Genomic DNA, 9,555 nt, shown 5'->3' with positions numbered 1-9,555 from the left:
GAGTCATCACTGTTAAACCATAGGATGAGATGATTTTTTTGGCATTTTCTTTTCCAGACAACATTTTACAAATATTTTAATTGTGTGCCTCAAATAGACAGCCCTTCCAGTTTAGACCAAACATGGCAAAGTGGTTGTCCCAATGCTCTTTTCCTAGTGGATTGCAAATCTGTGACATTCAATAAAGTTTCTCAGTCCCATCAGAAAATGCTGTTTCACATATTGAAAAATGTCGCTACATTAATCATAATACCTAAACATATCATGAAATCAAATTATTAATTATATGAATTATATAACAATATATTTCTGAATTCATATTTAACATAACCCCCGTAGGGCGAGAAAGTACTTGCGAGAAACCATAAGAGTTGAGCCAGCAACCATGAGCATGGCAGACCATGTACCTATTGTTCTTGCCACCAGTGGGATTCCTGCATCCTCATGTCCTTGTTCAGTCTTTCACCAGTTCTTGATGCTTCGGAGGCCCATCAGGTAACTTAGGGCCTTATATAGTAGGGGTGCTGCTAGGCACCCAGGTTTTTGACCCTTGGTTTTTGGACTCCATTTATGTCTCTGTGTCTTGATTTGGTACCCAGTTTGTATTATTGATCATCTAGCTATTTGACCTTGGACTGTTCTTAGTTTATGACAGTTAAAAAAAATGGAGTAATACCCCCTAGGTGTTGTGCACATAAAAGTGAAAATGGAGTCTATAACAGGATGGATAATTTCCCTGTAATGGTAAATGACAATCTTCAATTTCTTTACATTTGCAAAACAAGACAAAGAGAGAAAAGGAGAAAAAACATAGCCCCCTAGAAGAGAAAAATAACTAAATAAATAAATGAATAACAATAAATAATACGCAGTGTATAGGGCCTACTGCAAACTTTGGTGGACGAAGGATAAAGATCTGGTGCTGTTTTTCAGGATTTGAGCCCCTTAATTCTAGTAAAGGGTAATATCAATGCTACAGCATATAAAGACATGTTAGACAATTGTATGCTTCCTACTTTGTGGGAACAGTTTGTGGGAGGCTCTTTTCTATTCCAGCATGAATACAAAAGTACACAAAGCAAGGTACATATAGACATGGTTGGATGAGGCTGGTGTGGATGAACTTGACTGAACCTTGACTGAGAAGGTCACAAAACTATATCATAATAAGACATAAAGTGATATCATAGTACATGCTAAACTCTTATCATCCTACCCATTTACTAAGACGGATCCATAATGTATAGTTTTTACAAATTTGACAAAACTACTCAAGGATATCCAAATTTGTGCAGGAGAAGTATTTTCTTAGGGATTCTTTATTAGATGGGGCTATCCATCTGATGTCTTACACCAAGTCTTTAATATGGCTTTGCATACAGATTAAGCTACATTGGTATCAACCAATTGTAGTAGATATACATTCATTTTAAGAACAATGAGGATCCTGTTATTCTTCCTAGATAGGGTTTATACAGGTGACACTTCTAATATTAATTGATACAAAGTGTAATAAGATTTTAAAATACATTAATTGCAATACTACTCGTAGTTTATTTACTTAACTGTTTAATGCAATCATATGCGGGAGCATATTAATGATATTACAAATTTAGAGAATGCCACCATTGCAGTGGTAGAAACCTTAGATCTTTACATGTACATTGAGAGAGAAGTCTTTTCCCCCTGGGATAGTGATATTGAGAAACTACTAGGATATTTAAAGACTAGGAGGGTATTTTAGGAAATAAAATGACTTTAATTATGAACCCATTATGCATATGTATGTTTGGAATGTGTTCTTTCCTTCCATCTAATTCCTCCTCTGGAACAATGAGGAAGACGGACATGACTGCTAAAATGGTACTGTCATAGGATGCCACCTTTGCCACAAGTCAGTATTTGAAATTTCTGCCCTGAAAGATCTGCCCCTGTCAACTGTAAGTTTTATAATTGTCAAGTGAAAACATTTAGGAGGACCACCAAGAGACAGACCACTTACAGAGTGAGGATGTTGAGTGCTGAAGGGCATAGTGTGTCTAAATCTCTTGTTCTCTAGCAGAAGTTACTACTTCAGAACTGCCTATGGAAGCAACATCAGCACATGCATTCTGCTTCAGGAGCTTTATTCAGTTGGTTCCCATGGTCGGACAGCTACACAAACCTGAAGATCACTATGCATTCTGTCATTCTGTCACACAGTGCCTGACCTCAAAAATGCTCTTTTGGCTGGATGGGCACAAATTCCAACAGACACACCCCAAAATCTTTTGGGAAGCTTTCCCAGAAGAGTGGTGGTCAACTATTAATGCCCATGGTTTTAGGATTTCCAACAAGCTCATACAGGTGTGATGGTCAGGTGTCCATGTACCTTTGGTCATATAGTGTATAATAAATATTGAAACATCTATTTTATTTTCAGTTATGAAAATGGTCTTTTTTGTTCACTTTAAATAGTTAGTAGACTGTATAGGCATTGGTAGGACTTTTTCATCTACCTCTATTTAGGGGCGTTAGTTGCAGCCTTAGAATTAGTATGTTTTATGGAAAAAGTTAGGTATTATTCATCTTGCTTCTGATGTAGGATATAATTCATTTGTGAGTGCCTTTTGTTTACTTTTGCTTGCTTTGGATTTTTTTATTTTTATTTTTTATGAATAAAGGACAAGCACTATTATTGTTTTCTATGGTGTCCATGGTAGATCCCGATTTATTTTTAAACAGTTTATTTCTTCAGCCACTGATAAATGTGCCTACACATTTTCCCACAGGCTCTGGCATGCCACATTCTCTGGAATATATTATCCTATAAATACGCAACATGTGTATATATGTATGATATGCCATTTGTGTGACACAGAAATGTTGTTTGTGACAAATTTGTTCCTTCCCATCATTCCTGTAGTGATACAAAGGATACCCTTGTTTTAGTAGATGGCTTGGCAGATGTGGATTTTCCATGACTGAAAACCATGGGGAACAGAACATTGGAGTCAAGGAGAAAAGTGCTCAATGACATCACAAGGCTAATGCTGTACAACCATAGCTACTGAATACAATATAGCAGAGAAGCGAAGACAGCAGATGAAGACCAAGAGGAGTCCCCAGGCTTCTCCAAAATAATTCAGTGATTTAATAGTACACAGTATAACTGCCATAAGCAGCTAACGATCTGTTGTTAGCACAGTGTGGAAAGTATAATCTGTGACAGCAGACCCATACCTTCAATTCAATTGTCAAAAGAGGGATGCATTTGCTTTGGTGGTTAAAGGTGTGGATAAAGCCAGGGTTTTACTGAGACTTGTTTGTGACTTTTGTGACCTATTAATAGTTATTCATGTAATTATGTAAGGCAGTTAGAAGGAACACAATGTATCGTATTTGCTTGATTTACTATATGAATTACTGTTTGAACACATTATAGTAACTTTTGGGGCAGTAGAGCATTGTGATACAACCATCTCTACTAAATAGTCTGGTCTCTTAGGTGCATTGAGGAAGAAAGATGGACATAGGGTTTGTGGTCTCCTAAAGATTACCTACTCTTATAATCAAGTTTATTTTATTATGTTATAAAAAAAGCTTAAAAAGGTTTGGAGTATGTAGTGGGATCACCTCACACTCTTAAACATATAGTCTGCTACTTTAGAGGATTAATAATAAAGGAATAGCAATAGCAAACCACAATGAGGGATATGTTTATAGGGCAATTCTGGTGCAAAGTGGCTAACCCGTTTTAGTACAGTAATTTTTTGCCGTTTTTACCATATGTTGGGTTTATCAAGATCCCCTTTTTGTTAGATTTAACCACAAACATTAGAGATCCTCTGCTTCTGCTGATGGTGGAGAGACCCAGCTGGCAATAAACAGCCTAGTCCCCCATGCAGTGGCAGGAAGTTGTACCTGCTGCTGCAAAACAGGCATGACATACAGGTATGTCCTCTGGGGCATCTTGCACCACCTTTTATCACTTTGTGCTAGATTTGTTCTTTATAGATAACTCCCAATGATTGTACTTATACAATAGAATACATTTACATCTATGAGGTTTCTGGCTCTGCAGAAACACATTTTTAAAAACCTCGTGTTGAAGTGAAGTACATTAAGATTGGGGCAAAAGAAACTTCATACATGGTGGTGACACAAGCCCCCCCCCATCTCTACCCCATCTCTTTTTAGATGTCCTGTGTGTGTGTTTGGAAACTGCTGCACATCAGCAAATTCTGTGGGAATGCTCAGCATGGCATCTAGGGAAAGGAGGCTCTACTAGTATATGTCATTCTGCCCTACAAATTACAGGTGAACAACATAACAACAACTTCATCTATGGCTTACTGCAAAAAAAAAAGCTGAAATGTAAAGTAAAAGGGAATACGACCCAAAACTTGTGATAAAATTCCCAATAAGGTGTGCATACAGACTGAGTAATCCACTATTCTCTGAATTACACGCCAGGAAGGGGCTGCATCATGGAGAGTGACACAAAAATATAAAAAAGAAGAAAAATGCTTGTTTTTCATTGGCATTCTTTACAAATGCTTCTAAATAAAAAAAATTTAAAATATCAAGTATATGGTGATTTAAAGCAAAATATGTTTCTTAAGGGTAAAAAGGACTGTAAAAAGAGCTCCACTGAACATGTGTAGTAAGAAAGAAGAGGGTCACTGCAGAAAGCACATTGTGGAAATAATCTACAACTTAACAATAGGATAGAGTAGGGCCGGACCGGGGACGATGTACGCTTTTATGCTCCAGCTGGTGACCAAACAGTGTAACCCCCGATCTGCTGCTGAAGCGGTAGAATTTAAAATACCTTGGGATACACATAAGGGCTTTTTATCACTTACAGAAACATAATACACACAGAAACATATATTGGAATGCATTTCTTGTTAGCATTTACACATGACTCGATACAATTAGTTGTATCATTATGCCTAAATTAATGCCTTAGGGCTTAGGGTATATGGTGGACCTTCTTCCAAAAGCAAGAGTAGATGGTTATTATTATTATAGAACATATTGTATAAACATCTAGAATTTCCTCCAAAGCCATCTGCACTGCCCCTTTGATATTAAATAAATGTCCACTATCTATGTTCTATGAACCTAGCTTAAAATCTTTGTTTTATTGATCTTTCAATAGTATTGTATTGCCAGCCAGGTCAATAGTTTCACATGATATAAGCCCTATAGTAAAGACGGCAATGCACACTTGTTCCAGTCACTGATGACTATTGTCACTTGCCGTATTAGAGTGAATCAGATTGTGTAGGCAGCAGGAACATCACCCTGACCTCCACAACCTTTTCTGCAGTTGACTCACAGACATCGTGGGTAGTGGACAGGGTCAGAAACCTTCTATAGGGTGCAGTAGACTGTCCCGTGACTGTTAACAGAAGTCATTTTCATTTCCTGAAATGTTTCAATAGAGAGAAACCAGACACCTGATTTAAAGGAATTTAAAAGAAAATGCTGATTGTATAAAATTAAGAGAGGCAGTAAAATTCTGCCTCATTCCTTCTTTTTGCCAGGAACACTGACTGTTCATGTGATGCAAATAGAGGGCCTAATAGTAACTTACTCTTTGTGATTGGGTGTGGTGGACAGAGTGCCTGTGAGTGCTCTAAGTGTTGTCCGTGGTAAAATGAGCTGAAATGGGATGTCTACCGTCACTGATGCGCACTCACCCCGCAACTTCTTCAGCCCTGAAATGCGTAACTGGGGGTTGAGCCCCAAGCTTAGGAGGCTCAGGTGTGGGCAGGTAAAATTTGGCACTGAGTGTTGTAGGCAAAACATGGATGGATCCAGACACTTGTATGGGTAGACTGTAACCAGGTGTCACAGACGGATAACAAGATGCCAGGGGTTAATGCAAGACGGATAGTCAAACACAGCCGGGTACGGTTCACTAAACGGGTAGTCATACAAGCCAAGGGTCTATTCACGGAGCAGGTAGTCAGGCAAGCCAGGTACAGTGCACAGGTAGGGCAATACAGGAACCAAATCACAAGGCAGAAGAGTAGTCAGGCAATCAAGAGTCAATAACAGCAAAACACGATCTCCAACTCAGTAAACGCGACAGCAGGACCTCAACAGGGTAACAATACTGAGCAATTCTGGATTTTTAAATCCAGCGCTCTGCCAGCAAGTCCCGCTCTGCCAGCACCTCCAGTGTTCCCTTGCCGGAGGGATTACAGCAGGAAAGGCAGAAAAAAAGCAGCCCAAATGGGTCCAGTGGTTCTTATCTGCTGTTAAAATCTATGTTTTTATGTGTCGCTGCAAAGGGTGTATGTGTATAAGAGGGTAATTTGGTTGGTTGACCAAGTGTGGTGGTTTTGAGGCTAAGAGTGATGTTTTTGCAGCATCCTAAAACGTGTATTTAAATGTTTTCTTTTTTCTATGTAAAAAAGAAATACCAGCGATAACATTGCCAATATGCATAATAAACTGTCACTGATTAACAGCGCGTTATCAGAAAGTGATATAGCTCTAAATAAATTAGTTGTTCACCTATGCAACATGCAAACAATGGCAAAGCCTGGCTGAGTAACCTGTACTCAAGCAGGATATTCCAAAATTAGCATGACACAGTCAATGAAGATGAGTGATAATCAAATCACTCCATGAAATAAATAAGTTCATTTCAGACGCAAAAATTAACATACCCAAAATCTGAATGTTTTTAAATGTGCCTTTTTTGCGTGATCAGAGTGCTTTGTGAATGATTATTAGAGATTTGTTGAGTATTATTAGCTAGTAAAGAGTTCCAGTCGTCAGCTTATTTAGTCTCGGGGAAAGTGGTGACATAATAGAGTGGGCAAACCCTTGAAATAATGAAGAAATAAAGAAATAAAATGAATGCATTGCAGAAAGTAAGCAGGGAAGCAGCAGGCAGTGGAGGTGGAGCATGATAGGAGAAGTGGGAGTAACTGCAGGTCCCAGGCTGTCTATACATAAGGAGTGTCACAGCTCCAGCACTCAACAAGTGCACAGACACTAGTGGGCATTTCTGCATATCTACCTCTAGGACTGCCTGCCTTAGGATACCAGCAACCTCCAGGTAAGGACTCTCCCTCATTCTAATCCCTGGGAGGTAAGAGCAGAATGTTTCCTTAATGTGTAACTTTAATGGAAACAAAAATTATTGTGAAAGGAACAGTATACTGATACAATGATTTCTATTGTCAAATTAGTGGGGAAACTGAACAGGTATGTGCTTTCAATGTAGGATGTGGGGTCACTAAAATCCAGTAGTTTCCAATTTTAACGCACTGTGGCTTAAATTCTTTAAATATGAATTCTCATCTCCTGATGTGTCTGTATGTATTAATGTATACTTGTTATGTGTGTTAACTGCCATTTAAACTGTACAACGCTGTGTAATTTGTTGGCACTTAATAAATAAAACTATAGATAAAGTTGTGGTTAGTGTGCATCAGTCACAGTCAGGAAGTGGAGGGCAGGTAGTGATGAGAGCATCCTTTTGTCTTCCCCTGTCATGGTTGAGAATCCTTTCCAGCTGCACTCACCTGTGTGCGCTCTGATTATTCACTCTTATCAACATCCTGACATGAAAATACCCCTCACTAGCAGTCACCATGACCCATCGCTAGCAGTCACCATGACCCATCGCTAGCAGTCACCGTGACCCATCGCTAGCAGTCACCATGACCCATCACTCTCTCCATCTCTCACGTATGCCCTCCCCTGGCTCACCTACAAGCCCTGCAGCCATCACTCTTACAAGCCACTACCAGATTCACATTCTGTCTTACTCTGACCTGGACAACCTTTAGGCTCTGACAAGTACCTATCTGCCCCTGACATCCCACCTCGCACCCTCATCACTCTCATCTGACAAGCTTCTACCAGTCCCTGTAATCCTGACCCGTGCACCCCTACTGCTCACGTTTTACATTTTCCTTTCTCACCCAGACCTTCACCTCGTTAGTGTGAAAAGCATCTACACGTCCCTGTATGTTGTGTGGCATTATTTTTAATATCCACCTGCGCATCCCTGTGCCCCATGATTACCATACATCTTTATTTTGTAATTGCTAGTGGTGTCAATACGACCAGCAACCTATTAACCTTCCCTTTTTTTCCCCACACATTCTACCACTTCTGTTTCTCTGATGTTCGGTTCCTCCTCCTGATTCACCTGCCTTAACTACTCCTTATCACTGTTCTGCTCCTGTCCCGGAAACAGATGGGCACATAAGAATCATTTAGCCCATCTAGTCTGCTCATTTTTCCTGACGCTTAATCAGCTCTTGGTCTTGTTTTATTATAAGGATAGCTTTGTGCCTATACCATTGCATGTTTACGTTTCCCTACTTCTGCTAGTTTTTATTACTTCATCAATCGTGCCCCTCCTGCCTCTCCCCATGCGCTCAGGCTGCAGCAAGCACCCTATCTGTGCACAACCTGTTTAATAACTATAACAAATAAAATATCACCCTCATGAAGCAAACCCAAATGTGCCAGCCCCCGGCAGTCTAGGGCCAGTTGGCAGGTATGGGCATGCAGTATAGACCTGGTTACACGCTTCTTCCTTTTCTCCGTAGATTTGATCCCTTTTTGCAGAAGCACTTCTTCTGCTCTGAATAAACTAACCTGCTTGACCCCTGCATTTAAAATGTTGTGTTTCGCAATTTGCTTGGAATCAGGAAGCTGGCTGTATTTAAATATATAAAACGTGAACTGCAAATTCTACAACACTGCGGAAACTGTAGGATATACGTTTACAAATGTAGAATAAGGACGACGAAGGCGCTCTTATCCATCGTTTAATGTTATATATGTATATATATATATATATATATATATATATATATATATATATGCACACTCTTCCACATTACAAATTCTTTTGTCTCGCTTCTGTATATTCGGTAGTAAAGTTAAACGTGTTCGGCAAGTTAATCTGTCTCCACATTTCATCTGAGCAATAAGTTAATGTTTAAGCAAACTTTGCATCATTCTTCTGAGTGTTAATGTGTAACATGCATGTGGAAAAATCTGTGCTGTGATGTCATAAGGGCAGCTACCTGAACTAGGTAATTGAGAGTGCGGTGACTTTATATTACATTAATATATACATTTCTTGTACATTTAATTATGTTTTGAAGAGACCCATATATGTACTAATATTCACTTAACGCTGATCCCAGAGATTAAGGAAGAATGGCAATTCTAGGTGTGCAATAGTTTGAGATATTTGTAAAAAGAAAAATATATATAGCCTAAAGCATATTGGATGCTCTGATGTAACATATAACAGTATGTGTTCTGCCTAGTTGAGTTACAACACAATTTCCTATTTATCTAAGACAAGTTACCGCAAAAAAAATTGTTTAAATAGCTTTGTACTACGCTCTGTTTCTTGTGAAAGATGAAATCATAGTTTTTTCCATCTGAAACAAAAAACAGAATGTTTCTTAGATAAGAACCAGCTTGTCCCAACCAGTTTAAATGATGGTATTATGATAATATAAACCCCAGACCTTGTTAGATTGACAGCCGTATTCTGCAACCAGGGCAAAAGGATCT

The sequence above is a fragment of the Sceloporus occidentalis genome, unplaced genomic scaffold (assembly GCF_023333645.1).
Source record: "Sceloporus occidentalis isolate IW3139 unplaced genomic scaffold, rSceOcc1.0.p SCAF_22, whole genome shotgun sequence".
NCBI lineage: Eukaryota > Metazoa > Chordata > Lepidosauria > Squamata > Phrynosomatidae > Sceloporus > Sceloporus occidentalis.
This window is presented reverse-complemented; position numbering follows the sequence as displayed.